Below are 23293 nucleotides of genomic sequence, written 5' to 3' on the forward strand. Positions count from 1 at the left end.
TATATATATATATATATATATATATCCACATGATTTGCTTACAGTTTTGTGATATTTTTCTGCCTATTCTGCAACATTTAGAACTTAAACCATCAAACAGTGGTTATAATTTGTTACCTTTTTTTTTTTTTTTAAGTTATTTTTATAACCTCCTAGAGCAGTGGATCTCAACTCCTGTCCTCAGGACCCAGTAACAGGCCAGATTTTAAGTATTACCTTGGGGAGATGCAGACTAGAATGCTGCAATCACTGAGCAGCAAATGATATCACCTGTGATGTATTCCAGTTATCTTGAACACCTGGCCTGTTAGTGGGTCCTGAGGACAGGAGTTGAAAACCACTGACCTAGTGGAAGTTTGTCAGACACATTAAAGTTGCCCAGTATATGTGTATGTAAATATAGTTTAAAGGTTCCTAGTGTATATGGGTATTTAAAACAATAATTTAAAGGTGCATGGGTATTTAAAAAAAAAAAGTGTTTAAATACCCATAGACTAGGCATTCTTAAATACTTTTATTTTTTTATTAAATACCCATACACTGGGCACCATTAGACTATTTATTAAAGGTGCCCAGTGCATGGGTATTTAAAAATAAAGGTGCTTTGTATACTGGTATTTAAGATAAAAAAAATAAGGATGTATATGGGTAATAAAGGGAAAAAATAAGGATGCTTTGTATATGGGTGTTAAAAAAATGTAAATGAAAAATGTAGGGGTGTCCAGTTAATGTATATTTAAAAAGGGTGCCCTGTATATTGTTAATAAAAAAAAAAAAAATATAGGGTGTCCTGTACATGGCAAAAAAGTGCCAGTATGTGAGTATTAAAACAATAAATGTATTTATTTTGTGCAATATATAGTGCTAATATATGGGTACTATATATATATATTTATAGTGTCATACATCCACCTACCATTTTAAGAGCTTTTACCTGTTTTGGACGTGTTCTAAGTTATTCCACTAGTTTGTCTATATATCTAAATATTTATTGTCCACCTCTACAGTTTATTTAAGGAGGTATTTATGTTTGGGAACTATTTTCCGGAAGAGTTTATTGATCCTATTCATTTTAGAATTTATATTCACTAAATAAAAAATATTAAATGGCATGGTTTTGCTTTTGTTTTCCTTTGAGAATATATATATATATATATATATATATATATATATATATATATACACACACACACACACACACACACACACACACACACACATACTAGGCAACCTAAGTTAATGTTTTGAAGTTTCAACTTGTTTTGATTTTAGCATTTTTGCATTGAGGAGGTAAAACCTTGTGTTTTGTGGTAGTTTGCTTCCTGTGGTACCTCTCGTTTTCTCAGACTCTCACCTTCCAGTCTCTTGTGATTCTACTAACATTACCTGTGAGCTGAAATAGGGGTTATAGGGGGTTTGTGAACCTGGAGGGTCAGGTACAAAGGACACAGTGGGGTTTAATTACTAAAGCTGGAAGGTGCAAAATCAGGCTCACTTCTGCATAGAAACCAATCAGCTTCTAACCTCGGCTTGTTCAATTAAGCTTTGGCAATAAAACCTGGAAGCTGATTGGTTCCTGAGCAGAGGTAAGCCTGATTTTGCACTCTCGTGCTTTGGTAAATAAACCCCAGTATGTGTGTGTATGTATGTGTGTGTGTGTGTCATGACTGAGCTTAGTTTTCATGGAGCTAATGATTGAAGTATTATTATTGAGGATTTATCTAGCACCCCCAGTTTGTGCAGCACTTTACAATGTAGAGGGGGGATAGTACAATTACAATACAGAAGGGACTTTCAGAATACTTTATTAATCCCAAAGGGAAATTATTTATTGTGCAACAGACAAAAGTCCTGACAATTTAACATATCTATTGGGACTATATGTATGTATATTAGTGTGCATGCATTGTTATACATGTTTTCATTATTGGTATATGTATATTGGGGTGTGTGTGTGTGTGTGTGTGTGTGTGTGTGTGTGTGTGTGTGTGTGTGTATATATATATATATTAAACACACACACACTCTTGTTGTAAAAAGCCATGTTAAAAAGAGGTGTATTCTTTTTAAAAATTCACATTATAAAACAAATTGAATGCACAGCTGTCACCATTTTTAATGACAAGCAGATTCAGATGATCTGCCACACTATAATTGTTCCAAAAAAAAAAAGAGACCCAGACCCCGTGGCGCTGCATTTTTCCTCGTACAGCTCTGCTTGAAGTACATTTTGTATCTGGCAGCCATTTTAGGAAAATGCCTTGGATAAAATAGTAGCTCTTACATTAAATACTTGTGTTTTTTTTTGCACCTATGATATATATAAAGACCTGATGCTGAGCCCTATGGTGTGATCAGTGAATAGAATGGAATGCAGTGTAAAAACATGAAGGTAGAGGGTATAAAAACAGGATTTGAGCGTTTTCTATTGGAGTCACAAAATGGCTTTTCCTTTGTGCTGCAATGCCTGGCTGACATTCTGCGAGCTCTGTGTGCTCTCCACAAGCAGGAGGAGGAAATTGCTTTCTAGGAGTTCAAAGGCCATCTTGTGCCTTCCGTGGGATCTGATTGGTTGGTCGGTCCCTTGGTTACTGTGGGCGTCATTGGCTTGGGCTGCCTCCCGCCCCCTCCGGGTGTGATGTCAGTGCTGCACAGCACCTCCCTTCTTGGCAAGAAAGCCCCAGCTGGTCTGGAATAGACTGTGTGTGTGAGATCAGCCTGCTTTCCCTTCACATGAAAGGAGAAATGTTCAGATCTTCAGCTTCTTTTTCCAACATATCTTTTACTTTTTTATTTTTTGTAACTACTCTACCTGAAACATTGTTACTGCTATTGGGTATTTTACGGCATTGATGGTCAACGCGAAACAACCGTCTAATAATACAGCTAGAAATCTAATATGTAAAGCAGTCTTCAGGTTTGTACACAGTATAAGAAAATCGGACAGTTTTGTTTGAGGAACGATCGTCCGATTTTCTGATGGCGTGTACACAACTTTCGACAGCCGCTTCCGAGCAAATATTTACGAAGTTTTTCTCGTAATGGAACTAAACGACTTTCACGTAATGTGTATCGTTTTTGGATCTGAAAAATCAGAAACTAAAGACTGCGCGTGATCAGAAAAAAAAAAAAAAAAAGCCTTTGTCGTGCGAGAATTTTCAAACGTTATTTCCTTTCCTCAGTTCCGACTTGCTGTGAAAGGAAGAAAATCGGACGATTGTTTGGCTGATATCCTTATAGTGTGTATCCCACCTTTTATAGTGGATTAGTAAACAATCTGTAGCTTCCTGGTGCGTGTGGAACTACACATCCCAGCATGTCTCTGGTTTAATTTAACAAAAAAAAAAAACTTTAAACATCAAAACGATATACATAGTAACACATTCCTGCATTTGAAGAAAACCGAGTCTCCCAAGTTGTGACTTGTCACAGCAGCTGGAAAAACAGGTTAGCCAAGTTTGCAGCAAAGCAGCCTGAGGTCCATCTATAAATCCCAATGGGGTGGGGGATGGGCCTCCGTCTGCAAACACATGAGATTAACAAATGGAGTGGGGGGGGGTTGTGCTTCAGTCTCCAAACACATGAGCTCTATTCAGTCATCTCTACAAGGGTGGGACAGAGCATGTGATAACACCCCCTCCCCCACTCTCTACAAAGCTTTGCTAATGTTCTCAGCTGTTTTCCCTTTTTAATTTCTTTCTTTTCAGTCCACGTTACCTGTGATGAGATTTTTCTCTAATTGCAATTAAGGACATCTGGGGGTTGATTTACTAAAACTGGAGAGTGTAAAAAAAAAAAAATAAAAAATCTGGTGCAGATGTGCATGGTAGCCAATCAGCTTCTGACTTCAGCTTGTTGGATTTATAGCCTGTGCACACGATCCGAATATCGTACGAATACTGTCGTCCGAGGAAGAATCGTATGATTTTTAGATCGTGTGTACTCTACTTTCGAGAGCCGATCACGACAGTTCATCCGATTATTATTCAATTGGACAAGCGCGAAAATTTTCCTCGTACGACACCGGATCGTACGTTTTTTGTTTAGTCAGTGCAGTTGTCATCCGACAATACAAACACATTACAACACATGACATCACTTCTGATTTTTTTTTTTTTTTTTTTTTATCTGTCGTACAAGAATTTGCGTGACTTTAGTTACCTATTCAATTTCTACTTGCGACTATTAAGCGAAAAAAGTTGTACGATATTCGGATCGTGTGTACGGGCCATTTTCTTGTACAATTTTTCCATTGGATTTACGAAAACAGTTTCAGTTTTGCAGAAACAGACTACAGTCCATTTCCCATGGTTTCCTATGGGTCACGTTCACATCTGTGCATTTTATGGAAAGGGCCAGGGAATTTTTCCTGGTTTTTGGTTCCATAGACTTCAATGGATGAAAACCGGAAAATGTGCCTGTAATATACAAACTGCAACCTGCATAGGTGTGAACCAGGCCTTAATCAACCCCCCCCAGTGTGTGATAACGAGCCCTCCCCTGATTTTCAGTCCAGGTTACCTTCCATGAGATTTCTCTATTTGCATTGAAGGGGGTTGATTTACTAAAGCTGGCGAGTGCAAAATCTGGTGCAGCTGTGCATGGAAACCAATGTTTTTTTTTTTTTTTTTTTTTTTTTTTTGTCAAAGCCTAAAGTATTAGTAAGGCCCCTTTCACACTGGGGCGGTGGGGGCGTCGGCGGTAAAACAGCGCTATTTTTAGCGCTGTTTTACCGTCGTTTTTGCGGCTGTATTCGGCTGCTAGCGGTGCGGTTTTAACCCCCGCTGGCGGACGAAAAAGGGTTAAATCCGCTCGTACAGCGCGGTATAGCCGCGCTGTCCCATTGATTTCAATGGGCAGGAGCGGTTTAGGAGCGGTGAATACACCGCGCCTTCACCGCACCAAAGAAGCGGTTGGCGGGACTTTTTTTACCGTCCTGCCAGCGCAACGCTTCAGTGTGAAAACCCTAGGGCTTTCACACTGAACAAACAGCGGAAGCTGTTTAGAGGCGGTTTGCAGGCGGTATTTTTAGCGCAATACCGCCTGCAAACCGCCCCAGTGTGAAAGGGGCCTAAGGCTTGATTCACATCAATGCATGTTGTTTTTGAGCATTTTTTGCTGTGCTTTTTTGCTGTGCTTTTTTGCTGTGCTTTCTGCGTTTTTTTATGTGGTGTGTGTGTGTGGGTTTTTTTTTTTGTTTTTTTTTTGTTTTTTAATTTGTTGGGCAGATTTAAAAACAAAAATCGCAGTAGACACGCATTACATGCTTTTCTGCAGCTTCTCCATTGAAGTCGCTTGAACCAAAAAAATACAAAAAAAAGCTCAGTTTTGCGTTTAAAAAAGTCCCTAACCCTTTCCAAAGATGCAGAGGCACAAAAATGCATTGACGTGAACGTTTTCCATGTTAAAAAAAAATGTCCTGTGTTTCTGCAAAAAAGCATGAAAAAACGCATTGGTGGGAATTCGTTCTGGATAGAGGCGGAGAGGGATTAGAACACCTGTCAGTTTTCATTGCTGTCTGTGCCCCAGTTAGGGAGATTCACCCTCCTCTTTTTGTCCTATTTACCTTTATCATTGAAAGTAAAAGAAAATCCCAAATTTTGGGGTGTCCCCAGAAAAGTAATGGTAAATCTTCCAGTGGGGACACTAGTTCTGGTGACCTGGGGGGGTCCCCAAGGAATTCCCTTCATTTGTAGGGATTTCTTCTCACTTCCTGTTTGGCTATGGGACAGGAAGTGAAGGGAAATCTCTACAATGGGACAGAGATGGCAACAAAAAAAACTTCTGACAGGAGTTCTAACCCTCCCATACTCTATCCACAATGAAAAAATAAGGTTTGCCTATAGTTTTACTTTAAAGTGGTGTTCCGGCCGAAATTAGTTTTTAAATAAAAATACTCCTATAATACACAAGCTTAATGTATTCTAGTAAAGTTAGTCTGTAAACTAAGGTCTGTTTTGTTAGTTTATAGCAGTAGTTTGTTATTTTATAAACTTACAGCAGGCCGTGGGCATCTGAAGCCAGACTGTATTTCTTACTGCACAAGCAGTGTAAGTTTCAGGTCAGGTTTCCATAGCAACGGCAGTGTCAGAGGAAGTTGCTGCCCCTTCCCAGAAGACATTGCAAACAGGAAATGATGCAGTGGGCCACGGCCAGGGAGGAGGAAGTGAAAAATGAATACAGCAGATATACAGAAGGTGCTGAGAAAAAGAATAAAAAAATATCCAATTCGTTTACAGTGCACAGTTTAGTGAGGCATGCTGAAGAGTTGTAAAAGTGGGTGGAACTCCACTTTAACTACTTCCATACCAGGCCAATTCCGACACTTCGCTCCTACATGTAAATCATCATTTTTTATTTTTTTTTGCTCAGAAAATTACTCAGAGTTCAGCTGAACTCGCACGATTTCAAACCCGCATTTCAGTGCGAGTTCAGGGGCGATTTTGAAAGACATCTGTGCGGCTTCGTGCAGTCGCCCCTGAAGTCACCAAAAGTAGCGCAGGAACTACTTTTGGAAATCGGCGTGGCGCCTCAAAGTCAGCGTCGAATCGATTGGGACAGTATCGTTAGCGGCAATAGGCTGCGATTTGACATGTCAAATCGTGCCGATGTGAACAGGGGCTAAGCCCTCGTTTACATTATAGAAATATAGAAATTTGTCGCAGCCTATTGCCGGCAATGGCATCGTTCCAATCGGTGCAACGCCGACTTTGCAGTGCTGCACCGATTTGCAAAAGTAGTTCCTGTGCTACTTTTTGCCAATTTTCGGGTGCGACTACAAATAGATATCTGTGCATGAAGCCGCATAGATGTCTTTCAAGTCAGACCTGAGAATGTGATTTCAGATGAAGTCGCACAATTTCAAAGCCGTGCTCCATGTGAACGAGGGGCTAAAACCTGGAGGCTGATTGGTTTCTCTCCAGAGCTGCAGCAGATTTTGCACACTCCAGTTTTAGTAAATCCACCCCTAGTATGTGTTAGAGCCCCCCCCCCCCTCTCTAAAAAGCTTTGCTAATCACATGTTCTAAGTATTTTGAGTCTGGGTTCACACTGATCCAAGCGGGTGCAATTCTCATGCGGATTTTGTTGGAGTTTAGTGCGTTTTGTAATGTGAAATGCGTTTTTGGGAAATTAGACAGGAAATAGGAAGTGGGGAGGAGCAGGAGGGGGGAAATATGTAAAAATCTACACAAACAAAGCAGTATTCGCACACATCTGAACACAGGATGCATTTTCAGTGCAGTTTCCATTGATGTCTATGGAGATGGGAATCGCACCGCAGTAAACTTGCACAGGGCTCTTTTTGTTGCCGCATTCGCATAGCAATCGCATTGCATAGATGTGAACAACAGTCATGGAAACTCGTTGTGTTTTTGTGAATCTAGACTGTGTGTAACGCATCAAATTCACAACAAATTCACATCCGTGTGAACCGACACTTCATTAGATTTCCTTCTTTTTAGTCCACATTACCTGCCATGAGATTTCTCTATTTGCAATGGACATCTGGGGGTTGATTTGCTTAGACCCCTTTCACACTGGGGTCAGTTTTTAGGCTCTTTAGTGCTAGAAATAGCCCTGAAAACTGCCTCCCATTCATTTCAGTGTGACTTTTCAAACTGGGGCGGTGTGCTGGCGGGACGTTACCAAAAGTCCCGCAAGCAGCATCTTTGGGGTGGGTTGGGAGCGCTGTATTTGGCGATCGCCCTGCCCATCGCAATGAATGGACAGCGCTTCCAAAGCGCTGCAAAAGGGATGTTTTTAACCCTTTTTTTGGTGTTAGAACCGACCAGCTGGCGGCCAAAAAGCGCAGCTAAAACAGCGCCAAGGTGCTGCTAAAACGAGTGGCACTTTAGCGCTAGCGGCAGGCGCCGTCAATGTGAAAGGGGTCTAAAACTGGAGAGTGAAAAATCTGGTGCAGCTCTGCATAGAAACCAATCAGCTTCCAGGTTTTTTTTTTTGTCCAAGCTTTGGTTCACACTATCTTCGCATGCGGCTGACAGTCGGGGTCCGGTGTGTCCCCGTTCACCATTTCAGACTGATTTCACACTGAATTTTTGGGCTGAATTCGGACCTGAAACAGACCAAAAGACGCACAGGACCCCTGTGCAAATTCGCATCGGAGATATGTGAACCGGCTCTATAGAGAGCCGATCATAATCTCCTACCATGCGAATTGGATTCAGAGAAACCCATCCAATTCGCATAGGTGTGAACCCAGCCTAAAGTATAAGACCCCTTTCACATAGGTTTCAGGCGTTTTAGCGCTAGAAATAGCACCTGAAAACTGCCTCCCCTGCCACCCGAATGTGAAAGCCCGAGTGCTATCACACTGGGGCGGTGCGCTTGCGGGATGTTGGGAGAAGTCCTGCAAGCAGCATCTTTGGGGCGGTTTGCACCGCTCCCAAAACGCTCTGCCCATTGAAATGAATGGGCAGCGCTTCTAAAGCGCCTGAAAAGCGTTTCGAAAGAGCTACAACTCGGGCGCTTTTAACCCCTTCTTCAGCTGATAGTGGGGGTTAAATGCGCTCAGCTAGCGGCCAAAAAGTGCTGCTTAAGGAGGAAGTAAACCCCGATGGGTTTTACTTCCTCTTTTGCTCCCCGCAAGGCCTGCAAATTAAAAGCATAATGGGCTAGTATGCATTGCATACTTGCCCATTATATGGCACTTTCCTGCAAACGAAGCCCGTGCTGTCCCCTGTGCAGGCCACGACCATCTTCGCCCTTCTTTCTTACGGGGCCGCGTGAGCCGTCAGTCACGGTATCGGCGCACTACAAGTGAAATATCTCCTAAATGACGCACGTTTAGGAGATATTTCCATGATCTATAGGTAGGCCTTATTCTAAGCTTACTTATAGATAAAAGTAAGACAAAGGGGTTTACAACCACTTTAAACGCCGCTAAAACGAGGAGGGCTTTAGCGCTAACGCTCGGGCAGCCCCAGTGTGAAAGGGGTCTAACTAAAGGCAAATGTATTTTTTTTTCTATAGTTTTGGATAGAGTGGAGAGGGATTAGAACGTATGTCAGTTTTTATTGCTGTCTGTACCCCCATTATGGAGATTCATCCTTTATTTGTCCTGTTTATCATTGAAAGTAAAACCCACATTTGGGTTGTCCCCAGAAATAGAAGGGAAATCTCCAATGCGAACCCTAGTTCTGGTGACCTGGGGGGTCCCCAGTGAATTTCCTTATTCTTCAGGAATTTCTTATCATTTCCTGTTTTGGATATGTGACAGGAAATGAAGGGAAATCTCCCCAATGGGACACAGATGGAGGAAAAAAAATCTGACCTGAGTATAACTTTCCCTTAAGCTGGCCATACAGGTTGACATGGAAATTTATAGATGGGCAACTCCTATCCTCATATTGATTAGTGGTTCCAAATGAATAACAACTACTGCAGTAGGGAACAGACACAAAAGATACGCTCAGCATCTTTCCAAATAACTGTTCTGCTTTATTATGACGCAAGTGAAGGTTTTTATACACATGATTACAATTGTACATTTATGGCAACAAGGGGCGTAACATAGACAGACTAAATCTAATCAGGACTGGAAACAATGCAAACATGTGTTGAAAACATTATTAGTGCCGTGTGCACAGTGAGGACAGTGTGCAATACATACAAAATACAATACATTTATATACAGAACTTACAAATTTCCTTTAGAAAATTGTTTGAAAAAGCGTGAACCCGCACTCGATCGTCTGACTTTTGAAATGTAAGTGGGCTCATTTTGTTTATCGAAATGCAAAGTTTTATGGCAAAGAAACAAAAATTAACCATTATATATATTTTTTTGAGCCTAACCCTAGGTTCACACTCTTGTCTTTGGTGTGGCCGCGTTCAAATGAATGGGTTGCCGTGCCTGCGTTTCTGCAAAAAAAAAAAAAGTGCATGTACCTTTTCAAAAACGCAGCCGCATTGAAATCGCATGGTCTTTTTGAGACAAATAGTACACAGCGCCGCATCACAAAAAATGGCCCGGTCATGAAGGGGGGGAATCTCCGGAGCTGAAGTGGTTAATTGAACAAGCTGAAGTTAGAAGCTGATTGGCTGCCATGCACAGCTGCACCAGATTTTGCACACCCCAGTTTAAGCAGATCATCCCCCTCTGTCTTCTCAGCCAGACTCGTTATTGTGTTCAGTAGTCCTGTGGTTCTGTTCTGCTCTCTTTCTTCTAGGAGGTTTTTCTTTTGCATACACACACATTCTATTTCCGCTCCACACGTATATGTTCCCCGAGATAAGAATATTTATAAACCGCGGTTTCCTCCTGTGTGTTGTGAAATCTACCCTGCCAGACCTTCATAAGACGTACACATTCACGTTGTGGCAAACCTGATCATGACCTATTTTTGTTCACTTTTAGGTATGTAAATATATATGTATATATACTACACATCATACAGTTCCCATAGAACCAGACATTTGTTAAAATACCAGTTTGCTTTCAAAACAAATATTTACACTGAAAGGGTTTGATTTACCAAAACTGGAGAGTGCAAAATCTGGGGCAGCTGTGCATGATAACCAATCGGCTTCCAGGTTTTAGCCCCCCGTTCACGCCTGTGTGACTTGTTATGCGATCTGACGGGTCGCGTCCTATTGTCGGCAATTAAACTGTTCAAATCGGTGCAATGCTAACTTTGCGGTGCTGCACCGATTTGGGGGAAAAAAAAGGTTCCTGCACGCAGGTGTCAGCCACGTTGCACCCGAACCCGAAGTCACACGGATTCAAAGTCGGATTCGCTTATCGTCTTATTGTCAGCTTAATTGAACAAGCTGAAGTTATAAGGTGATTGGTTACCGTGCACAGCTGCACCAGATTCTGGGGTGCTCCAGTTTTAGGCCTGGTTCACACCTATGCGTTTTGCAGAAACGCGCTACAGTCCATTTAACATGGTTTCCTATGGGACACATTCTCTTCTATGCTTTTCTCAGCCACTGCGTTTTTAGAAAGGGTCAGGGACTTTTTTAAAACGCAAAACTGCTTTTTTGGTTTAAAAGACTTCAATGGTATAAGCACATCTATGCGTTTTTTTCAGGCGCTGCAAAAACGCCTTATCCTTGGAAAGGATCAGGATTTGAAAATGGGCCCCTGTTCACATCTGTGCGATTTTCTGCTTGAAGCTCTAAAAACACTCAACAAGCCAAATCCCATTAATTTCAGTGGCCCCTGTTCACATCTGAGCGTTCTGTTGCCTGAAGCAAAACGCCCGTCGCTCAAAAAAAAAAAAAAAGTACATGAGCTTCTTGTTTTTGGCCCATAGAGTTCAATAGAAACGCCTGACTTGAGCAATATACGAGCATTTTCTGCTCAAAACGCAGCTCTCCACCCCCAATCCCCCCCCCCCCCCAGTGCTTTCTATTGGCTAAACAAAAACACCTGAAGCTCTAAAACGCTTGTAATACGTTTCTAAAACTCTTTACAAAAATTTGTAAAATGCGGCAAAGTTGCTTAAAAAAAAAAAAAAAAAAGCCTGAAAATGGCAGTAAATCGCTACACTCAGGTGTGAATGGAGCACTAAGCTTAGTACACACTAAATTTTTATTTAAAAAAAACTGACAGCTCCGGTTGGAGTCGTTGTACTAACCATCTGATGTTGGTACAGTGATCTCCCTCGCTGATCTGTTGTGTTCTGACAGGGGGACGCCAAAAGTTTTTTTTAGTAAAGATGTTTTTGACAAAAGCAGGCAGAGAAAAGGCAACGTGGAAATAACATGCAGTTTGAGGACCAGTTCACACCACATGTAGGTTACGTGGATTTCAATGTAAGTACTGTCAACAAACGTAGAACATGCTGCATTTTTGCTGCAAGGAACTGCATTAGAACACATTACAGCAAAAAATAAACAAAAAAAAAAAAACCTCCAGGAAACGTTGGGGGGAAAAAAAGAGGGGTAAAAAAAAAAATTAGAACGCATTAAAATGCATAAAAATGGACATGCAGAATCTCATCCGTATCGCATTTGGACTGTTTCTGGTGTGTGAATCGGCCGCTTGTCACCGCTCTCGCTCTATCCCGGTGGTTCTGTTATCCTTTAGACCCCTTTCACACTGGAGGCGTTTTTCAGGCGCTTTAGCTCTAAGAATAGCGCCTATAAAGCACCTGAAAAAAGCCTCATCCACAATCCCAGTGTGAAGGCCCGAGTGCATTCACACTGGCACGGTGCGCTGGCAGGACGTCCAAAAAAGTCCTGCAAGCAGCTTCTTTTAGGAGCGGTGTATACATCGCTCCTAAAGCACCCCTGCCCATTGAAATCAACGCGCAGCGCCACCAAAGCGCAGCGGCGGTTTGTGGGCACTTTTAACCCTTTGGCCACTGGCGGGGGTTTAAAGCGCCCCGCTAGCACCCAAAAAGCGCCGCAAAAACGATGGTAAAGCGCCGCTAAAACTACTAGCGGCGCTTTACCAACGATGCCCCCGCGCTGGCAGCGTGAAAGGGCTCTTATAATAAACCTGGGAAACCTGTTGCTTCCAGATCTTCACTTCCTGACACCTCAGGTGTTTTATATAAACCATTCAAAAGTCTGTACATCTCTACCTGTGAGGTGCAGTTCACACCAGTACGCTGTGCGAGATCGCATGCGAATCACACTGCAGTGCAAATCGCATGCAATTTCTCTGCGATGAGAATTCGGCCATACAGCTTGTATGGCTGAATTTGCATCGCATTCGGACCAAAGTCGTGCAGGACCCTTTTTTTTTTTTTTTTTTTTTGGTCCGCACCAGAATCGGATAACATGGGTGTTTGCAGCCTATATCACAACAGCACTACCGTCCCCCCCCACAAATTTTCCCTCCTAGAAGAATACTTACCCCCTGCCGCCCCCTCAAGTTCCCTCTTCCAAAACAAATCATCTTTTTTTAAAATTTTTTTTTTTATAATTAACCAAACTTTAATGGAAGTGTACAAAGTGGCACTTCATTCACATCGCTGCAGGCGGACCTTTTCCATACGATTGCCCCATAGAGGAGAGCGTGACTGTGTCCGTGTCCAGAGCGGACACGGACCTATCATCCACCTGCTCAGCAAGGATCAGCAGAGCGATTTCCCTCTCCCCTCTCCGCTGAGCAAGCAGAGTCCTCTCAGCAGAGGCGCCCATGTGAAAAGGGTCTAAAGCAGCAAAAGTAAGAAGTTATTGAAGCTGAAATCTGTAATAAATTGGTGCCTTTTGATTCCCCCTCCACCACCACAAACCTGATCCTACTCAGCCTGACAAAATCACACAGGCTTCAGCTTGTATAGGAGTATAGGTGGGCTCGGGCGTGTTGGGGATCCCACCTGCCTGATCCTGCCAGGAAGCCGACACTGCACACCGCTAATCAAAGGCAGTGAGACATTTCTAGATCTGTGCCGCTCTGTACCGAGAAATGTCTCTCAGCCTGTGATTAGTGATATACAGTGTCGGCTTCCTGTCGGGATCGGACAGGTGGGATCCCGAACGCGCCTGAGCCCGTTCCTATATAAGCGTAGTGTGAACTGCAAGGTTTGAAAAAGCATTTGCAGAGCTTTCAGCAAGCTATGTTGAAGCTTTAAGGCCCGGTTCACACCCGTGCATTTTTTAGTACATTTTCAGTTTTGCAGAAATGCACCACAGTTCATCTAACATGGGTTCCTATGGGTCATCTTCACATCTGTGCAATTTATGGAAAGGGCCAGGGACTTCTTCCTGGTTTTTGGTTCCATAGACTTCAATGGATCAAAAACGTGTATTGAAAAACGCAGAATGCACCCAGAATATGCAAACTGCATCCTGCATTGAACCGGGCCTTAAAGTACCATTTAATTTCCAGTTCCCATTAGGAGTGCTGATTGCCACTTTAAGCAAGCTGCTAGCAGGCTTCACCAGGCTTTTACAAGCTTTAGGCTGGGTTCACACCGTATCACGGAGCGGCTCACAACAGGGGTCCGGTGCGTCTCCATTAACAACTTCAGTTCCAATTTTGGGCTGAATTCAGACCTGAAATGGACCAAAAGAGGACTCTTGTGCAATTCACACCGGAGCCGCTGCGGAGATGTGTGAAGCGGCTCCATAGAGTCACAATCTCCTGCTATGTGAATTAGATGTGGAGAAAACCCAATTCACAATAGTGTGAACCCAGCCTAGTGCTGAAGCCTGCTGGCAGCTTTCAAGGAACGCAGCCCTAAGCCAGCCATAGACTGTCTAAAATTCGGCCTGTAATTTCAATATGGGCAAGGCTGGTTGTACAGAAGTAGATCTATCAATCGCTCTCCATACAACCATCCTGTCAGGTTTTTTTTTTCCTGGCAGTGATCATTGTATTCTGCCAGTGGGGAAGGTTCTCTATTCTCCCTGCAGCAGAACACAACAGTGACTCTGTTGATGGGGGATACCAGCAATGTTTTTTTCCCTTCAACCTTTAGTTGAAGGAAAGAAAATTGCATAATGTATGACCTGCCTATCACAATGGGAAGTGACTACAGTAAAACTGTAATGTCAATGTTCTCATCGCACACGTTCCTGGAAAGGCCTCGGAGGTGCTGCAGCAAAAGTCAGCTGGAAACTGGAGGCATCACAAGTCAATGTTCACCACGGACCATCAAATGTCATCTGAAAAGTGATCACAAAGGATAAAGTGCAACATTTTCCGAGCTGCGCAGGGAGAGCCTCTTCATCAGGCATACCTGACAAAGGGGGTCCACACGGCTCCGAAATGTTGCATCAAGTGTCATCCTAAAAGTGATCACAAAGGATATAAAGTGCAACGTTTCGGAGCCGTGTGGGACCCCTTTGTCGGGCCCTGTGCAGATCGGAAAACATTGCACTTTATCCTTTGTGATGTGATCACTTTTCAGATGACATTTGATGATCTGTGATGTTCTGGCAAATATGTACATTGACTTGTGATGAAACTATGACCACAAGGTTTGTGTGTTTTGTGTACTTTAGACTTCTTGACCTGACAAAGCAGATAAAACAAAGCAGGACAATGCAGGACAGGACAATGCCTACAAATTGGAGTGGCGTAACCGGCCAATGCATTGTGTAAAATAAGCATCTTTATTTCAGGGGAATATCAAAGGATAGAAATAAGGGAGTTGCTAGTATTGTGTGTGTTTTTTTTTTTTTTTTTTTTTTTTTTTTTTTTTTTTCCTTCGGTAAGATCCAGGCCAGAAAAAGCCCACAGGATCAGAGATCAGGCTTTTCTGACTTCAGGCAGGCTGCAACTATCGATTATTTTCATAATCGATTAGTTGGCCGATTTATTGTTTCGATTAAAAAGAAGTGTGGTGTATAATTTAGTTAATATGTAAAGTTGAAAAAAAGGCAATTTATTCCTAAATATCTTTTATATGCAGGGGTAAATATAAATAACCAACTATATGGTTAGGGAGTAAAATCTTTAATCCTCTCTGAGAATAACAGACAGAAGAGATATCTATATACTATTAGAGGTTGAATCTGGTAAATATCATCAGACTCAGATCAAATTTTTTTTATTTAAAGAAAAAAAAAAATTCTAGACTGTTTTGCAGATTTTCAAACAGAACTGTAATATTACATGCTTTTCTGCAGCTTCTCCATTGAAGTCTATTGAACCAAAAAAGCACCGTTTTGCATTGAAAAAGGTCCTTGACCCTTTCCAAATACACAGCAGCTGAAAAAAAGCATAGATGTGAACATTAAATGAACTGTAGTGCGTTTCTGCAAAAAGCACCAAAAAACACATGGGGGGGGGGGGGGGGGGTGGGAACCAGGCCTAAGACATTTAGTAACATAATGGAGTTAAAAAAAAATTAAAAATTAGCCCTTCGTTTTTTTACTGTGCAACAGTGAAAGTAATATTTACAGTAGAGATTATTTGCTCCTTTTGTACCTTAAAGGGCTAATTTTAGCTTTTTTAACCCCATTATGTTACTGGCCGATTAATCAATTATGAAAATAGTAATCGATTAATTTCATAATTGATTAGTTGTTGATTAATCGATTAGTTGTTTCGGCCCTAGACTTCAGGCTTTTCTGACTTCAGGCTTTTCTGACTTCAGGCTTTTCTGACTTCAGGCTTTTCTGACTTCAGGCTTTTCTGACTTCAGGCTTTTCTGACTTCAGGCTTTTCTGACTTCAGGCTTTTCTGACTTCAGAGGTTGTAGCAGGATGACAGAACCTGGAGGATGCACATTATAAAGCGCCTCTGTCAGAATAGACACATGACGTCTTCCACTCCTGACTTGTGTTTGTAGATAAATCTCCAGAGCTTTTATCGGAAGGCATGTTCATACTTGTTGACCTTTTGTTCTAATATAATACATCTTAAAGTGTTACTAAACCCACAACAGTAAAATCAGTCTATACTGAGTGTATGCAGCAAAGCACGCTTGTTATACTGTGGAACCTTAAGGGGATAATCCTCTTCATTGTGTAAAAAGGTTGTTTGATCCTGTGTTCTCTGATCCTCCCCTTCCACTGTCCCCAATTAATCTCCTAATAGAACAGAGCCTTGGAGGCAGGGTGGATTTTATTTAAATCACTAGTAAAAAGGCTTGTATTAAATCAACTTGATTTAAAATCATCATTTTTAACCACTTCAATACCGGGCACTTTTGCCCCTTCCTGCCCAGGACAATTTTCAGCTTTCAGCGCTGTCACACTTTGACAATTGCGCAGTCATGCTACACTGTACCCAAACTACATTTTTATTATTTTCTTCCCACAAATAGAGATTTTTTTTGGTGGTTTTTGATCACCTCTGCGGTTTTATTTTTTGCTAAACAAACTAAAAAAGACCAACATTTTTGAAAAAAAAAAAAAAAAAGTTTTTCTTTGTTTCTGTTATAAAAATTTGTTTTCTCCTTCACTGACGGGCACTGATGAGGAGGCACTGATATGTAGAATTGATGGGCGCTGATAGGCGGCACTGATATGCAGCACTGATAGGGGGCACTGACAGGCGGCATTGATGGGCAGGTACTGACAGGTGTTAATGCTGGGCACTGATTGGCACTGTGATGGACACTGGCACTATGGGCACTGATTTGTACTGTGGTGGGCACTGATTGGCACTTTATTGGTCACTGGCAGGGGGTTATGATGGGGCACTGACTGGGCACCGATTGGCAGCTTATGGGTACATTTGATGGGGGCTGTGCTGATAATCAATGTGCTGATTATCAGCACAGACCCCCCTCTGACAGGGAGAGCCTCCGATCGGCACTCCCTGTCAGTGCGAACCGAGGAATACCGTTTCGTTGTGATTGGTTCACAGCTGATCACGTGGAATGAAGCCTCTGTCAGAGGCTTCTTATCACGATTGGAGATGCCGCGTGTCAGACTGACATGCTTCACATCTATGCATGTTTGGAATGCGCACAAAACCGTGCACTATCCTGACATGCACGTATCGGCCATTTAGCACAATGCGCGGTAGTGCCATTAAGTGTTGGTGGCACTCCCACGCATTTGCAAAGGCGCGCCAAACCGTATGCTGCTACAACACCATTCGGTTTGGTGCTGCACATTTTTTGGAAAGGAATCAGAAATTTTTTTTTCTGCGTTTCTCGCATGTAAGGCCCTATGCATGGAAACGCGCCTTTGTTTGGTCGCACCACTGATTGTGAATCAAGCCTTAGGCCAGCTTGGCCCGAACAAACTAAAGTGCCTATAAACATGCAATTCTACTTTAAACCTCCTCATTAGTCAGACGTGGCTGGTAATGATTAGCCAGGCTAACCTGTGCAGAGTGGAAGAACTAGTCAGCAACCAATCAATTGCTGCCTACAGATAATAGGTGGCAGACTGATTGATCTAGAAATGTACAAGCTCACCTTTGGGAAAACATGCGTGTCTGCACCTACAGAAAGTGGATAATGGAGAAAGCAGGTGCCAGCTTGTCTAAGTCTCGGTTCACACCAGGGCGACCAAGTCACCTGAGAAGTCGCGCTCCATGCGGTGCAATGAAACTGTTCTAATCAGTGCGACTCAAGTCGCTCCGACTTAGAAAAAGGTTCCTGCACTACTTGGGGGCGACTTTGGAGTGGCTTGCATAGACTTCTATTATAGAAGTCATTTGAGAGTCACGCTGAAGTCACGCTGTGCAGGGCGGCTTCAGAGTCGGGCGACTTTGAAGCCGCCCCAGTGTGAGACGAGCCTTAGGCTATGTTCACACTAATTCAGATTCCCGAGTTTGCAGGGGCTCATTCATTTAAATGGGCGGCTTGTATCTTCAGAAAATACAGTGAAAAGGTCCCTACCCCTTTTCTGAAATTGCAGGAAAACCACATAGAGCTTTAGGGTAGGGTCACATCTATGCGGGGGTGGGGCTGCGTGTAAATTTGCAAAAAGCCATTGGCTGAAAGTGCTGACCGGGTGCCGGTCGACAGACCTTTTTGGGGCACGACCCTATGACAGAAGCCGGCTAAATGTCCGGCTTCTGTCGGACCGCGTCCAGTACACACGGGCCAAATGTCAGCAGGGTTCTATTGAACTGGCCGATGCCGCCCGACATTCGGCCCGTGTGTACTAGGCTTAAGGCTCACCACACATGTTACAATCTTCTTTAGATCAACAAGTATGTAGTGCCAAGGGCCTGCTAATTGAGTGCAAATTTAATTGCAAAACTTGACCTCTGGAAGATTTAGCCCTGTCCCCATCGGAAGATTTAGCCCTGTCCCCATCGGAAGATTTAGCCCTGTCCCCATCGGCAGAGTCCTGTCTCTTCCGATGCCCGGCTCCTATCACAGGATCTCTTCCACTCACACAGATCCTCAGTGTCTGGGAGCTGCAGGCAGCTGTCTGGGGGAGGGGCGCTGATGTCATCCTAACCAGCAGGAGCCCGGGAGGAAGGAAATCTGCCATGCTGTTGAGATGAGGTTAGTAAATTTATTAGGGAGGATTGTGTAGAAACTGACCTGGGGGGGATGTAATCATTGTGCTGGGGGACAGACTGCTGCTCTACCCATGTAATGTGCTCTCTTGTGCCTACCACGTCATGTGCAGTGCCATGAAATGCCCACTATGTCATATGAAGTGCCCACCATGTCATGTGCTGTGCAAAGCAGTGCCCCCATGTAATGTGCCGTCCCCACTATGTCATGTGCAGTGCCCACCGTGTCATGTGCTGTGCCATGAAGTGCCCACCATGTCATGTGCAGTGCCCACCGTGTCATGTGCTGTGCCATGCAGTGCCCACTATGTCATGTGCAGTACCCCCCCATTTCATGTGCTGTGCCGTGCAGTGCCCCCCCATGTTACGTGCTGTGCCATGCAGTGCCCACCATGTCGTGCTATGCAGTGCCCATCATGTTATGTGCTGTGCAATGCAGTGCCCACCATGTTATGTGCTGCGCCTTGCAGTGCCCACCATGTAATGTGACTTGCAGTGTCAACCATCTAATGTTCAGTGCCCACCATGTAATGTGCAGTGCCCGCCATGTCATGCTGTTGCACGCAGTGCCCACCATGTAATGTGCAGTGCCCACTATTTCATGTGCAGTGCCCACCATGTAAATTGCTGTGCATTGCAGTGCTTACCATGTAATGTACTGTGTTTTGCCCCACCCCATGTAACATACCCTGCTGTGCCACCCATGTAATGTACTATGCTGTGCCCCCCACAGACTCACCACCTCTATCTTTTACCCCATTCTCTCTCTCTCTCTCTCTCTCTCTCTCTCTCTCTCTCTCTCTCTCTCTCTCTCTCTCTCCAAAAAATGTTTTAATTTAATTTATTTTCATAAAAAGGCCCACCAAAATCCTCAGCATCTGGCCCTGACAGGAGAGCCACTGTATAATGGTGTTCTGAGGTTGGCAAATGGATACTTTAGTTAGGCCCTCCTATTACAAAGTTTTGGTAAATCTGTAGTTGATTGTACGGTTGGATTGTAACATGAGTGGTAAACTTGTGAGTAAAACTGCAATCCAATAGGTTCCTATTCCACAGTCTGTACATTTCCATCCACAGAATTCACATTCTAATGCTGGCCATGCACTATACGAAAAATCTGATGAAATTCGGTGATTTGGCGAGTCTGTTTGTTTTTTCGGCCAGTTAATGGGCACAAAATCGATAATTGTTGGGACGTTTTTTCAGCCGAAAAAACGAAGGACGAGTGTGGAAGTTTTCTAACGAATGATAAATTGAAAGGTTAATGTGTTTCCTGTCCGAGCTGTCTGCACTAGGTATATATATATAAAAAAAAAAAACGAACGAAAAATGGATTAATTTATGTCCACTGAACGATTTATCGGTCAATATAAGACGGCACTATCGTTTGCTCTCATGGCCGAATGTTCAGTTTTCGAAAATGGGTTGGATCGATTTTTCGTATAGTGAAAGGCCAGCAATAAGTCTGCAAAATGTCATCCATACAAATACTTTTCCAGCTTTCATATAGACTAGCCGTGCATTAAATGTTCTGCTAATATAGTACATGTGTCTGCGGTATTTCCTAGCCTTGTGTTCCTTCATTTGTATTTATTTGCGTATGAAGGAACACCAGATTTGCAATCATTTGGCCGGCGACATTTCCATACACCGGTTATCAGCCCTGAGCTCGGGTTATTCCATCCGAGTATCTTTCTTGATTTTCCATACAGCAGCTGGACAAGTAAATCGATCTACCTGCAGAGATGAATTCATTTGTGTGCAAATAGATACAGAAAAAACCATCCTGTGATTGTACAAGGGCTACATCTGCAATGGGGAGTAAATCTCTTTGTTACTGGGAGGTTTAAAGAGAAGTTCCGGCCACCTGTGAAAAAAAAATAAAAGTCAGCAGCTACGAAAACTGTACCTGCTGACTTTAAAAAAAAAATAGCCACTCTCCTCCTGTCCCAGGATCCAGCAGTGTGTCCCCCCAGTCGGTCCCACTCGCCGTCTTTGGTCCGCAGGTGTATACATCTTCACTATGACAGCTTGCGGTTTTACAGCTGGGTGCCCACTGCGCATGCGCGAGTTGCGCTGTGCATCGTGAATGGTGGATGCAATCTTCTGGGACCTGTCGGAGTCCCAGAAGACTGCAGGAGGGAGGGAGGAGAACTTCCCTTCCCATGGCTCTCAGAACGGAAGTGGGAAGCGGGTACCTGCCCCCCACCCCCACCCCCCGCTCCTCAAAAGTGCCAATTGTGCAAGAGGAGCGGGTAACCAGTCCTTAAAGCGGAACTTCCCCTTTTGGGTGGATCTCCGCTTTGACTGCTTGTTGGCGGTAGCCTTAAACGCTTCAGCCCCGGAAGGATTTACCCCCTTCCTGTTCAGAGCACTTTTTGCGATTCGGCACTGGGAGACATTTCCTGCCTAATTGAGCCAGTTACCTGAAGGTGTGAAAATTTCGGGGGCCACGCCCTGGGTCACTTTAACTGACAATTGAGCGGTCGTGCGACGTTGTACCCAAACAAAATTGATGTCCTTTTTTTCCCACAAATAGAGATTTCTTTTGGTGGTATTTGATCACCTCTGCGGTTTTTATTTTTTGCGCTATAAACAAAAAAAGAGCGACAATTTTGAAAAAAAAAAAGCAATTTTTTAACTTTTTGCTATAATAAATAGCCCCAAAAAATATATAACAAAATTAATTTCTTCCTTAGTTTAGGCCGATATGTATTCTTCTACATATTTTTGGTTAAAAAAAAATCGCAATAAGCGTATATTGATTGGTTTACACGAAATTTACAGCGTCTACAAAATAGGGAATAGATTCATGGCATTTTTATTATTCATTTTTTTTTTTTATTAGTATTGGCGGCAATCTTTTTTTATCGCGATCATCGCAGCAGACACATCGGACACTTTTGACACTATTTTGGGACCAGTGACATTTATACAGCGATCAGTGCTATAAAAATGCATTGGTTACTGTGTAAATGACACTGGCAGGGAAGGGGTTAAACACTAGGGGGCAATCAAGGCGTTAACTCTGTTTTAACTGTAGGGGGGGGATGGGCTCACTAGGACATGACAGCGATCACTGCTCCCTGCTCCCGATGACAGGTAGCAGTAGATCCCTGTCATGTTGCTAGGCAGAACAGGGAAATGCCTTATTTACAAGCATTTCCCCGTTCTGCCTCTCCGTGTCACGATCATGGGCCACCGACAGACATCGAGTCCGCGCGCACGCCCACTAGCCCGTGATTTAAAGGGGATGTACAGGTACGCCCATTTGAGCAGCCGTGCCATTGTGCCAACGACGTACATCATCGTGCGCTGGACGGCAAGCGGTTAAAGTAGAACTATAGGCTATATATATCACTCTGTATATGGGCTGCCTAATCACTTCCTGACCACAATACATGTGTATGTATGTGTGTGTATATATATATATATATATATATATATATTAGTATATGTATGTATGTATGCATGCTGAGGTCTACACGTGATTTTACCGGGGTTATGACTGAAGATATCGGCCATAACCCTGGTACCATTTTTTTTTTTTTCCAGAGAAGGCCAGCTTTCTCATGAAACTGGTCTGAGCAGCTCAGTCGCTTGGCCAGTTTCCGAAGCGGCTGGAGGGTACGCCCCCTGTCCCCCCCAAACCCTTCCGCCGTTCGCGGGGCTTCTCAGGCTTACTATTTCCGCCGGTTCACCCGAGAAACGATCCAATGGTGCCGCCGTCTGGCCCGTAGGTGATTGAAGAGTTAACACTCTTTTACTCTATGGCCTTGGAGGACTGGAGTGTCGTCATGAAGCCACAATGTCACTTCCGGTCAAGGCTGAAAAATAAATTTTAAAGGGAAAGATATATATATATATAATTTTTTTTATATAAAACGGTCCGGGGGTCCCCCCCCCCTCCTGAAATCCATACCAGACCCTTATCTGAGCATACAGGAGGGGGGGGGGGGAGCGCAAGTGTCCCCCTTCTGAATCATACCAGGCCACATGACCTCAACATGGGGGGGGGGGGGGGTTGCTTTGGGGCAGGGGCGCTGTGGATGTGAATTTAATTTGCTGGGCAATCGGAAGCCATCGGATTCATCCATTCCAGCAGTGGCGGTCCGGCATTTACCCACTCATGTAGCGAGCTGTGGTGTCCTCTCCACCTTGCCAGGCAGCAGCGACTCCGGTGTCCGCTCCTTGCGCTTCCTCCGCCGTGTGTCTCCAATGGGATCGCCTGATGCTTTAGCCAATCAGAAAACAGGTTTCATGACCTTTTCTTTTGTTTCTGTTATAAAATTTTGTAAATAAGTAAGTTTTCTCCTTCACTGATGGGCACTGATAAGGTGGCACTGACTATGGGCACTGATGGGCACTCATGGGTGGCACTGATGGGCACTGATAGGCGACACTGGGCACTGAAAGGCTGCACTGATGGGTACTTAT

The 23293-nt window shown here is 43.5% G+C and overlaps 1 protein-coding gene across 1 annotated transcript in view; it reads left to right on the plus strand.

Annotated features, from left to right (window-relative positions):
* CHD2 (chromodomain helicase DNA binding protein 2) overlaps positions 1-23293 on the plus strand; it is a gene marked incomplete in the record, with an annotated part of 115932 nt that overhangs the window by 1985 nt on the left and 90654 nt on the right.

Source organism: Aquarana catesbeiana, linkage group LG03 (assembly GCF_042186555.1).
Source record: "Aquarana catesbeiana isolate 2022-GZ linkage group LG03, ASM4218655v1, whole genome shotgun sequence".
In the NCBI taxonomy this organism is placed as follows: Eukaryota; Metazoa; Chordata; class Amphibia; order Anura; family Ranidae; genus Aquarana; species Aquarana catesbeiana.